This window comes from Vitis riparia, chromosome 16 (genome assembly GCF_004353265.1).
Source record: "Vitis riparia cultivar Riparia Gloire de Montpellier isolate 1030 chromosome 16, EGFV_Vit.rip_1.0, whole genome shotgun sequence".
Classification (NCBI taxonomy): Eukaryota; Viridiplantae; Streptophyta; class Magnoliopsida; order Vitales; family Vitaceae; genus Vitis; species Vitis riparia.
The window spans coordinates 8,336,375-8,348,292 of NC_048446.1; the positions used below are offsets into that span (position 1 = coordinate 8,336,375).

Genomic DNA, 11,918 nt, shown 5'->3' on the forward strand with positions numbered 1-11,918 from the left:
GCCATATGAAAAGTGGGAACTGAACCAAAGCAATAAGGAGCAAGAGATAGTGATGCTTGCTGGAAACATAACTCCTCACCTCTGCAAAGAGGACTCTCTTCATTGTCTTTACCAAGAATATTCCCATGCCTAGGCATGCCCAAGGCATCAAGAAATAATATGAGTAGCTCCACATGATCCCTCCCAAGGATAGCCAAGCACGTCCCTGTGAAAGTGTACCCTGCTATGCCACAATGTCCAGAAAGGGTGCCTCCCCACTACCCAATGAAAGCAATGATACTTTCAGCAGTGAGACTTGCAAAAACCAACCAACCAATCCCTTGATGAACAGCCAGTTTAGAGCTTCAGGGCTAAACCTGGCAGAAAATGAAATAACCTGGCAGAAAATGAAATAAGTTACAAAAAATTTGTAAGCACATAAGAGGGGGATGACCATAATGCCAAAATAAAATTTGTGGGTTTCAATTCAACAGCAATATGCCATGCAAGTTTGAGATGTAAAATCGACTTGCCACAAATAAAAGAAGGATTTACTTTTGTTCCTATTAGAATTTCTGGATTTTGATCTACCCTGGTTTGAATTTTTGTCATTACCTCTGCCTCTTGTCTTAAGGTTTAGGGAAGAACCAGATCCTGAAGTTTCGTCTGCATCTCTTCGGCGAATCTCCTCAACCAGAATTAAATCTCATATATCATTGTACTTGAGTTTTTCCTTTCCTGTAGAATTGCTTACTGCCATCCTCATTGCCTCCCAACTGTTTGGCAAAGAAGCCAAGACGATCAAAGCACGAATCTCATCATCAAAATCAATTTCTATAGACGACAATTGATTTGTGATTGTATTAAATTCATTCAGATGTTGTGCTACTGATGCATTCTCTGCCATCTTCAAATTGAACAATTTCTTCATCAGATGCACCTTATTGTTTGCGGACGGCTTTTCATACATACTGGACAAAGCCTTCATCAGATTTGTTGTGGTCTTCTCCTTTACAACATTGTGTGCAACAGACTTAGACAGAGTTAACCTAATAACTCCTAGAACCTGTCTGTCAAGAAGCGCCCATTCCTCAGCCGTCATACTCTCAGGTTTTGTCCCCAAAAGAGGCAGATGCAATTTCCTCCCATAGAGATAATCTTCAATCTGCATCCTCCAATACGCAAAGTCTGTGCCATCGAACTTTTCTATTCCAGACGTCTTTCCTGCTTCCTCTGCCATTGCTCCCACTCAAACCTAACCCTAGGCTCTGATACTAGTTGAAGGGAATTAAACCGAATTCCTAACCTGTGAGAAACAAAAATATAGAGAAAACACACGCCAAAAAAAAAACAATCACATGCACAAGACAGTATTTACGTGGTTCGGCAATTTGCCTACGTCCACGGAGTTGCAGGGATATCACTTTATCAGGAAAGAATACAGAGTACAACCACAGCGGTTACAATATTTTCTCTCTATATATAACACGGCAACCACATCACACTAAAAAACCTTAATTACAAAAGGTGGTTCCACAATGGGCTAAACGGGCCCAACAGGCCTTAATAAATCTCCCATTAAAAAACCATGCAATATTATTCGGGTCGGATCGTCAAATCGGATCAAACAAAACTAAGATCCACAAAGCCCAACATCTTGAGTACCTTGATCTCGGTTATAACCGTTTGGAGGGTCGATTATCATTTAGCGCATTTTCTAATCATTCCAAGCTTGAAGTGGTTGTTCTATCAAGTGACAACGACATATTAGAAGTGGAAACTAAAAGTACAAGTTGGGTTCCCTAGTTTCAGTTGAAGATTCTTTCATTGGCATACTGTAATCTAAACAAGCAAACCGGCATTATTCCTAAGTTCTTGTCTCAACAGTATGATCTGATAGTGGTTGATCTCCCTCACAATAACTTGAAAGGAGAGTTTCCTAGTGTGATACTTGAAAACAACAGAAGATTACAATTTCTAAATTTGAGGAATAACTCTTTAAGGGGTGAATTTCCACTTCCACCTTATCCTAATATATATACTTTGTGGGTGGATACTTCACACAACCACCTTGGTGGGCAACTTCAAGAAAATATGAAGAAGATTTTTCCCTATCTGAGATATATGAATTTGTCGGGAAATGGTTTTGAAGGTCATATTCCATCCTCGATTGGTAACCAAAGTAGCACTTTGGTTGCTATGGACTTGTCCAAAAACAACTTCTCGGGAGAAGTACCGATGGTGTTGGTTGAAAAATGTCCTCGTTTATTCATCTTGATTTTATCAAACAACATACTACATGGCCCAATATTTTCAACACGGTTCAACATGCCTGAATTACCATTTCTTGGTTTGAACAATAATCACTTCACAAGGACACTATCCAATGGATTGTCAGAATGCAATCAGCTACGATTCCTAGATGTGAGCAAAAACTATATGTCAGGTAAAATTCCTACATGGATGCCTAACATGACATATTTGGATACTCTCATCTTTAGTAATAACTCATTCCATGGTCAGGTCTCCCATGAATTTACCTGGCTTCAGCTTTTAGACCTTTCTGATAACTTATTTGTTGGGTCCTTACCTTCTCTCAAAACCTCAAAATTTCTCATGCATGTGCATTTAAAAGGAATTAGATTCACAGGATCAATACCAGAAGACTTTTTCAACTCCTCATATTTGCTAACATTGGATCTTGGAGACAACAGCCTTTCTGGCAATATTCCCAAGTCCTTTAGTGCTCTTTCCAGCTTAAGGATTTTTTCCTTGAGGGAAAATAACTTTAAGGGTCAGATTCCAAATTTCTTGTCAATTGAACAAGATAAGTATGATGGATTTTTCTAGAAATAATTTCTCTAAGCCAATTCCCCAATGCTTCAAAAATTTGTCCTTCGGGAATAGAAGGTTTAATGAGGATGTGTTTAGACAGAAATATCTCTATATGGGCATGGAAAGGTTTGCCATCTACATTTATAGAAAAAACCGTATAGAGAGGGATTTCTACAAAATGAATGAAAGAGGTGGTGAAAAGAATGATCACCAGCAAGAAAAGCAAGATCAATTTAAATTTATCACCAAGAACAGGCACAACACTTACAAAGGTGACATCCTAAACTTTATGTCTGGATTAGTTTTGTCATTCAATAACCTCACGGGTGATATCCCTTATGAACTGGGATAGTTGAGTTCGATTCATGCATTGAATTTGTCCTACAATCACCTTACTGGATTTATCCCAAAGAGTTTCTCAAATCTTTCCAGTCTTGAGAGTTTGGATCTTTCTTACAACAATTTGAGAGGAGAAATCCCTTCAGAACTTGCTGGTTTAAATTTTCTAGTCGTATTCAGTGTGGCTCACAACAACCTTTCAGGTGAAATTACAGATAAGAACCAATTTGGGACATTTGATGAGAGCAACTATGATGATAATCCTTTTTTGATTGAGGCTATATATTTTCATTGCATTGTCTTTTAGCATATCCTAGAGTGTCTTGTATGGTGACATTTTGTGTCTTATGTTGGTCATTATCTTACATTGGGGCATATTCGCTCTTTGAGTTCAATAGATCTTCCATTGACTTCATAGTTGCTTGATTCATTTACTAATACTTGCAAGTCATTACACTAGGGCATACCCCTCTCTAGGTTCATCATATCTCCTATTGATTTCATGGTCATTTGACTCGTTTATCGATTCTTACGAGTTATCACCTGGGGCATCCCCCTTTTTAGAGCTCTTCTACTAGGGCATACCCCCTTTTCATTGAGTCCATTATCTTAATTGCTCCTTTTCTTAAGTCCTTTAGCTATCTTTAGTTATAGATTGTTTTCCTTAGTTCCCATTTCTATTTTAGGTGCTCTTAGTTGCAGACCCTATACCCTTACCTCTTAATTTGTTTGAGGCATTCCTCTTTTTTTAGTATGTTTAAGTTATTCCCTTATTCTAGTTTCATTTAGTATACAATTATAGCTTAGACATTCAAAGCCATTTTCTCAATTAGGCGTTTAAAGCCACTTCCTCAACTTAAGCACTCAAAGCCACTTTCTCATTTAGATGTTCAAATCCACCCAATGCGAATAGGCATGCAAGGTCACCCTTCTTCTTATAGGCATTCAGAGCCATAGGCGTTTAGGACCATAGGCATTCAGAGCCATAGGTATTCAAATCCATCCCAATAGTTAGGTGTGCAAAGTCACTCTTCCTTTCATAGGCGTTTAAATCCATTTCCTCCAATTAGGTGTGTAGAGTCACCCTTCCTCCATTGACGTTCAAAGCCATTACTTTCTCATTTAGGCATTTAAAGCCATCTTTCTTAGTTAGGCATTTAAAATCGTAGGTGTTCAGAGCCATAAGCATTCAAAGCCATGGGCGTTCAAAGTCGTAGGAGTTCAGAATCGTAAGTGTTCAGAGTCGTAGATGTTCAAATTCGCTTTCTCACTTAGGCATTCAGAGTCGTAGAAATTTAAAGCCACCCCTTTCGGATAGGTGTGTAGAGTCACCCTTCTCCTGTAGGCATTCAGAGCCACCTCTTTCAGTTAAGTGTGTAGAGTCATCCTTCCACTTATAGGCATTCAAAGTCATTTCCTCATATTAAGTGTGCAGAGTCATCCTTTTCCTATAGGCATTCAAAGCCACCACTTTCAATTAGGTGTGTAGAGTCACCCTTCCCTTCGTAGGCATTTAGAGTCATCCCATCAGTTCGGTGTGTAGAGTCACTCTTCCCCTCACAGGCATTTAAAGTCGTAGGTGTTCAATGCTATAGGCGTTCAGAGTCGTAGGCATTCAAAGTTATCTTATCGGTTAGGTGAGCAAAGTCACCCTTCACCTCATAAGCGTTCAGAGTCGTAGGCACTCAAAGTCGTAGGCATTCAAAGTCTTAGGCATTCAGAGCCACCCCTTTCGGTTAGGTGTGTAGAGTCACCCTTCCCCTCATAGGCGTTCAAAGTCATCCCATCAATTATGTGCAGAGTCACCCTATCCTCCATAGGCATTCAAATCCATAAGCGTTTAGAGCCACTACCTTCTCACTTAGGCTTTCAAAGCCATTTCTTCTCATAAGCGTTCAAAGTTGTACGCATTTAGAGCCACCCCTTTCGAATAGGCTTGCAGAGTCACCCTTTTTCTCATAGGCATTTAGAGTTATAGGCGTTCAAAGCCATCCCATCAATTAGGTCTACAGAGTCACCATTCTCCTCATAGGCATTCAGAGTCGTAAGCATTCAGAGTCATAGGCATTCAGAGCTTTCCCATTGGTTAAGAGTGTAGAGTCACCCTTTCCCTCGTAGGCATTCAAAGCCATATATATTTAGAGCCACCCTTTTCAGATAGGTGTGCAGAGTCAACCTTCTTCTCAAAGGCATTGAGAGCCATAAGCATTCAGAGTCGTCCCATCGGTTAAGTGTGTAGAGTCACCCTTCCCCCCATAGGCATTCAAAGCCATAGGTGTTCAGAGCCACTACTTTCTCATTTACGTATTTAGAGATGTTACTTCCATCCCTGTCCCAAACCTAGAGTAAGTGTAGACCCTCCATTTTGTCCTTCTAGCTAGCACATGTCCTATTATGTGTTCGTTTGGTACTTTACAACAATTCCCTAATGGCCCATTATTACTCATGTAGCTTATCTTTTACGAGTCACCTTGAAGACTTTGATTAAGAGATTTATCTAACCCCATTGTGATTCTTGGCAACCCTAATTTAGACTTAGGCATTGTCCTAAACATCTTAGACACCTTCCAACTTGCAGACATTCACCCTAGGTCACTTAAGCACTTTTTTTTTCTTTTTTCTTTTTTTTCTTTTTTTTTTAAGAATAGGTCACTTGGACCCATTTTTACACACCTTGGCCCACTTAGGTTTACCTAGTCTTGCTTAGGCCACCTTTCAAGTATGGTTGCATGGCTTGTATGACTAGCATGTGCTTGATTTTTTATTTTATTTTTTTATTAGTTTTATTCATTTACTTATTCATTTTTTAGAAATTTGCAAGAAAATTGAGATTTCAGTTTTTCCTAATTGGATGAATTGATATTTCATATATATTTATATATTTACTTTACTTTATTCATTTATTTATTTTTGTAGGAAATTGCTTGAGCTTCATGATTTTAATTCTTTTAATGTGATTGATATTTTAGTTTTAATTACATAATTTTAATTTTTAATTTTCAATTACAAGATTTTTTATCCTATTTTTTAAGTTTTTCAAATTTTATTATTTTATTATTAATATATGGTTACTAACTTCTATTTTCTTTTGTTTTATAGACATGATGTCACTTTGGAAGGTGAACTTACCATTCTGAAAAGGAAAAGAACCCTACGAGCTTCACATTTAAAGGACATGATTCCATACACTGTTTGAGGATTGATTAAGTGGGCGGGTTGCATAATTCTCTGTAGATACACAAACCTAGACATTCTTTTTATTCTTATTATTTCCTTTATTTTCTACTCTTCCATATATTCTCTGCAAGCTGCCATGTAAAAAATGGAAACATGTTGCATATAAGAGCAAGGTCAACACACTGCCAAAGGAAAGGGTGGCATACCTACCATACAGTAGGCATTCGGAATCACAATCGGTAGGGGAATTCTTGGAAGGAAAAGACACTATTTTTGGAGAGATTCAACAGTGTTTTGGGAAAGGAAATCACGCTAGTCTATGGAAAAAATTTCAACACAGCTCAAGGGAGATTCAAGAGGTTTTGGTATATTTTTTGGTCGGCGTCTTGTAGGAAAGAAGGGTGATGTCCAGAGAAAGAGGAGAAGAATACATAATCACACTTCCAACAATGCATGACTATCATCTGGTGCATTCCTCGAACCCGAAACCCTCTCTCAATTCCAAACGCGTTCGGGATTCATTATTTCTGCAAGTCTCGATGCATTTCGGTTTATTAAAGGTTATCCTTCCATCCAGTTGCACCCCGCAGCCCACGTCCCGCATGGCCGTGCATGGCCACCTCAGTCATGCTCTCCCGAACATTCCCTTGACGACCAAACTTCCATCTGGTTATTTGTTTTCGGAGATAACCAGAAGTGACGCAAACAAGTTAATTGCTCTGAATTGGATGACCAGATTACGGAGGATCCAAAAGTGGCGGTCAGGCTTACACAAAGCAGTCGTGCTCTTTCTTCAAAATTTATAGAGAACAAGGGGTGTAGAGTTTCCCCAAGCAAGGAAGTTTTCTTACTTGTCGCTCTCTTTTTCCATGTGTGAGATCTCCAATAGTGTCGCTTTTCAACAGAGCGGCAGAAAAGAGCATGTTAAAGACTTACATTGTCCACATAAATGACCTCGTGGGTAAATTTTCTGAACAATCGGAGGGTTTGGAGAGCTGGTACCAGTTCTTTTTGCCGGCCAGCACTGAATCTGAAAATCAACAGCAGCGTTTGCTTTATTCATATTGGCATGTGATTAGTGGGTTTGTAGCGAGATTGACAAAGGAGGAAGTTAAAGCAATGGAAAAGAAGGATGGGTTTGTTTCGGCCACGCCAGAAAAAATTTACGATTTGCATAAAACTCGCACCCCTGGTTTCTTGGGATTGCACAATAGGTCGGGGTTCTGGAAATGATCCAACTTCCGTGAAGGGGTCATTATTGGATTCTTGGACATAGGAGTATATCCACAACACCCTTCATTTAGTGACGAAGGAATGCCGCCCCCACCTGCTAAATGGACGGGAACCTGTGAATTCAACAGGACGGCCTGCAACAACAAGCTCATCGGTGCCAGGAATTTTGACAGTCTAACCCCGAAACAGCTATCTATTGATGTAGAGGGCCATGGCACCCACACGGCAAGCACTGCCGCGGGAAATTATGTGAAGCACGCCAATATGTATGGGAATGCCAAAGGCACTGCTGCTGGTATTGCACCTCGTGCTCATATGGCAGTAAATAAAGTATGTTGTTTACTTGGCTGCGGCGGAAATGATATTTTAGTCGCATATGACGCTGCCATTGAAGACGGTGTTGATGTGCTTTCTCTCTCCCTCGATGGTGAGTCTTCTCCTTTCTACGATGACCCGGTTGCTCTAGGTGCCTTTGCTGCAATTAGGAAGGGAATTTTTGTTAGTTGTTCTTCTGGGAATAGCGGGCCAGCCCATTTTACACTCTCAAATGAGGCACCATGGATTCCTACCATAGCTGCAAGCACCCTGGATAGAAGCATAACCGTTATAGCAAAGCTTGGAAACACGGAGGAATTTGATGGGGAATCGCTTTACCACCAAGAAGGATCTCCATTTGCTATCATAGAAAGTCATCCATTGGCGTCAAAGTGAGGAACACACGCACCAAGGTGACTCCTTTATGGCCCACACGTATATTCTAGAGGAGGTAAGCTAATTTTTTCTATATTGGGTTTCATTGGAAAAGTTGAAATTTTGTTTCGTTTCGGTTTGGATTCACTATGTCAGGTTGAAAGGCTTTGATTTTTTTTTTATCTAGTTTTAGTTTTGTTTTGTTATATCAAATTGTGGAAGTATGAATTTCATTTAGATTTAACTTTGACCGTTCGAATTTTGTTCAATTTTAGTTTTGACTCATCATATTAAATTAAGAAAATTCATTTTTGTTTAGTTTTAGCTTTGATTTATTATATCAGATAAAAAAAATGGTTTGATTTCTATTTAATTTAGGTTTTATTCATTGCATTGTTTGGTCTTAGATTTAGATCCCATTTGAGTATATGTGTTTTTTAGAATTTCGGCAAATAAATTTAACTGGTCTCATTTCATCGTATCCATGCTACAGGTCTGTTAATTTCTATTTCCTAGTTGATCAAATTTGGGTTCATGAGTTTGTTAGATTTCCATCTAATTAGTTTAATAGATTCTCATTTCATTATACTCATATTTTATGTTTGTTGATTTGAATTCTTGATTCACCTTATTCTAGTTTATAGTCTTTTTTTGGTTAATTAGTTTAATTAATCCAACACTAATTAGTTTATGTTTCAAAAATTGTAATTTAAGTTAGTGAATATAATTGATCCTGTGTATTAAAGACTCTATTTTAAATTTGCTCTAGTAGGTTTCTAATTCATCGTTTTAGGTTCGAGTGTTTTTATATATATTTTTTTTAGTTAGTTAATATAATTGATCCAATGTGTTAAAGATCCTGTTTTGAATTTACTTTGGTGCATTTCTAATTCATCTTTAGGTTTGAGTTTTATTTATTTATTTGTTTATTTTTTAATATAATTGATCCTATGGGTTAAAGATCTAGTTTTAAAATGTGTTTTGGTTAGTTTTTAATTCAACTTTAAGTTTAAGTGTTCTTATAAAATTTTAGTTTGTTAATATAATTGATCCTATGTGTTAAAGATTTGGTTTTAGATTTGCTTTAGTTAGTATTTAATTCATTTTTAAGCTTAGATTTTATTTTAATAATTTTAATTTATTAAGAAAGTTGATTCCAAGTTTGAAAATTCATATTTGTTTTTAGTTTACTTTAATTTAGTTTGGTTACTCCATTAATGTCATGTTTAATTTATTTTTATTTTTTTAAAATGTTAGTTTAGTTGCTTTGTAGATATTATGCTTAGTTTATTTTCTTTTAAAAATTATAGTTTAGGTATCCCATTGATCTTGATATTCCATGTTTCTATAACTTATTGTTGTTGGCTTACTAATTTAAATTGAAGGATAATAAAAATATTCTTAAGTTATTTAAATTTAGTTTCCATTAATTTGTTTGCTAATTTATGCTTTTAAAATTCCATGTTTTAGTTTTCTAAATCTAATGTAAGCTTGTGTTCTAGGCTCTTTATGTTTGGGTCCCTTTGAATATGTTATTTTATGCGTTTATAGTCATTTATTGTAGGTTTATTGATTAAAGACTAGCCTATGACTTGTGTGATAATTGATGTTTTCATATACTCTTGATCATTTTTGCTATGTTATTTAGATACCAAACATGCTAAGATTCTTTCCTTTACTAATTATTATTATAACTTTGATCTAACCCCTATGTCTTGTGGAAGCACGTTATAAGTTACCCATGATATTCAGGTATGCCTCTTACCTTCGTATCTTAATTCCATAAATTATGTATTGGTTTATACATGATCATTATGTATTGCTTTGTATGCGATTCTCAACCTGTTCAGCACATCTTTTTTATTGTTTGTTTAGCTTGTCATGTTTGATTAAGAGATTAGGGTAAAATACATGTGTGTTTTATTTTCCAAACTAATCATTGATGTCTTGTGATAACACATAAGATGCAGCTCAGGTACACACCCTTTGACTCTCTTTTATGATCATGATTTGACTTTCTAGCTTGGCATGTTAATTCTAAAATCACCTTAGTCTATCTAGGTATCTTCAATCAATTAATTAATTGTCACATTTCCCTCAACTTAGTCACTAGAGACCTCTTTAGGGCTTAGAAGGGTGCTACCTCTTAGAGGTACCTTCCCGATAGGTAACCTGATCCTCAAACCAAGACTCGGGTTTTTCAAGACTTGCTTTTCCAAAATTACAGAGTCACTTCTTTAGGTTTTTCTTTCTTGTTTTATTTTCTCTCTTAAAATAAAATAAAATAAGTGACGACTCCAACTTTTTTAAAACTAATTTTTCACCAATAAAAATGAGTTTTGCCATTGAGTCCCACACACGTGAAAAATAAGGGTCCACAGTAAGGCAAGGTATGCACTCCCATTCCCAAATTTAAATAGACATTATAATCCCCACCTCAACTCGTCTTACCCTAGTTAGGTATTTTCTAGGCGGGATGGGATAAGGCCAGTCGGGTCTGTTCCAGTTTGATCTATTTTATAAGAAAAGGATGTTCACAAATTGGTTATAATACATATTCTAAATAGCTCCAAATTTATAATACACCAAATATTATTTACAATTGCAAATTTGATAATAACAACTTTCAAAAATAAGGAATCAAAAAATTGAAAATTAAATCTAACGAATCAATGCTCTCTAGGTAACCAAAACTAACTCGACCAAGCTAAAAATATAATTCTCTTGCATGCATCTTCCTCTCAATTCTTTTTTTTTTTTAATAAGCTTTTTTTATGTCGAGGACACTTCTTCACCACATCAAATAACTGCTCTGGTGAGTACCTAATAACCAGAAACCATGTTCACCTTATCCCTCTCATAAAATGAATGCACAATGATCAAATAAAATGTAGTGTAACTATAAGAGAAAATGGCAGAATACAAAAAACTTTTTTCTTGAATCAACAATACCACACAAACTAGGTCCAACTTACTAATTTTATTTTCCATTTTTTAAATCTAAACAAATTCAATTAGAATATTAAAAGGTAAGAATTCCAAAACCCTCTAGTAACCAACAAAATTTAGTGATAAACATTATAAAGTAAGAAAAGCAGAAGAATGGAGCAAAAATAAAATATCGTATAAAAAACCTAGAAATAATTGAAGGAAATTTTCCCAATGTCATTACTTGGTAGTTGATACAAAATCAAGGGGAAAAAATGTGTTCAGTGAATAATTATGGTAAAAAAAAAAATATGGTTTTATGGCAACAATCACCTCATGTTTCCCATTTTACAACTAGTTCTGTGCCCAATCATAATGGAATAAAAAAAATAAAAAAATAAAAAGTTATGCATGTAATGAAGCATAAGAAAATGACATTAATTTAATACCTCACACTTGTTAACAAATAATTCAAGCGTTCGGTCAAGCTAAGTTTTAATCTATGTCATTTTGCCAATGGGCTCATCACCTCAAGATGGTTTATGATGAAAGAAGGATGTATGAGAGTTTCTTTAAGAAAATGACCAATAAGTTACACACTAATCAGATTCAATGCAATATCTAGCATTTCAAACTGTTGGCTAATACCATATAAAACAAGCTTAATTAAAATTTTTAAGGCTTTTAAACAGGTTTTTTTTTTGGTTGCCCAAAAAATGAGGAAGAATAAAGAGAAG

At 36.2% G+C, this 11,918-nt stretch overlaps 1 pseudogene; it reads left to right on the forward strand.

Annotated features, from left to right (window-relative positions):
• The first annotated feature begins 7,449 nt into the window (after nt 1–7,449).
• LOC117933224 lies at nt 7,450–8,274 on the forward strand (annotated as a pseudogene).
• Nucleotides 8,275–11,918: the final 3,644 nt, after the last annotated feature.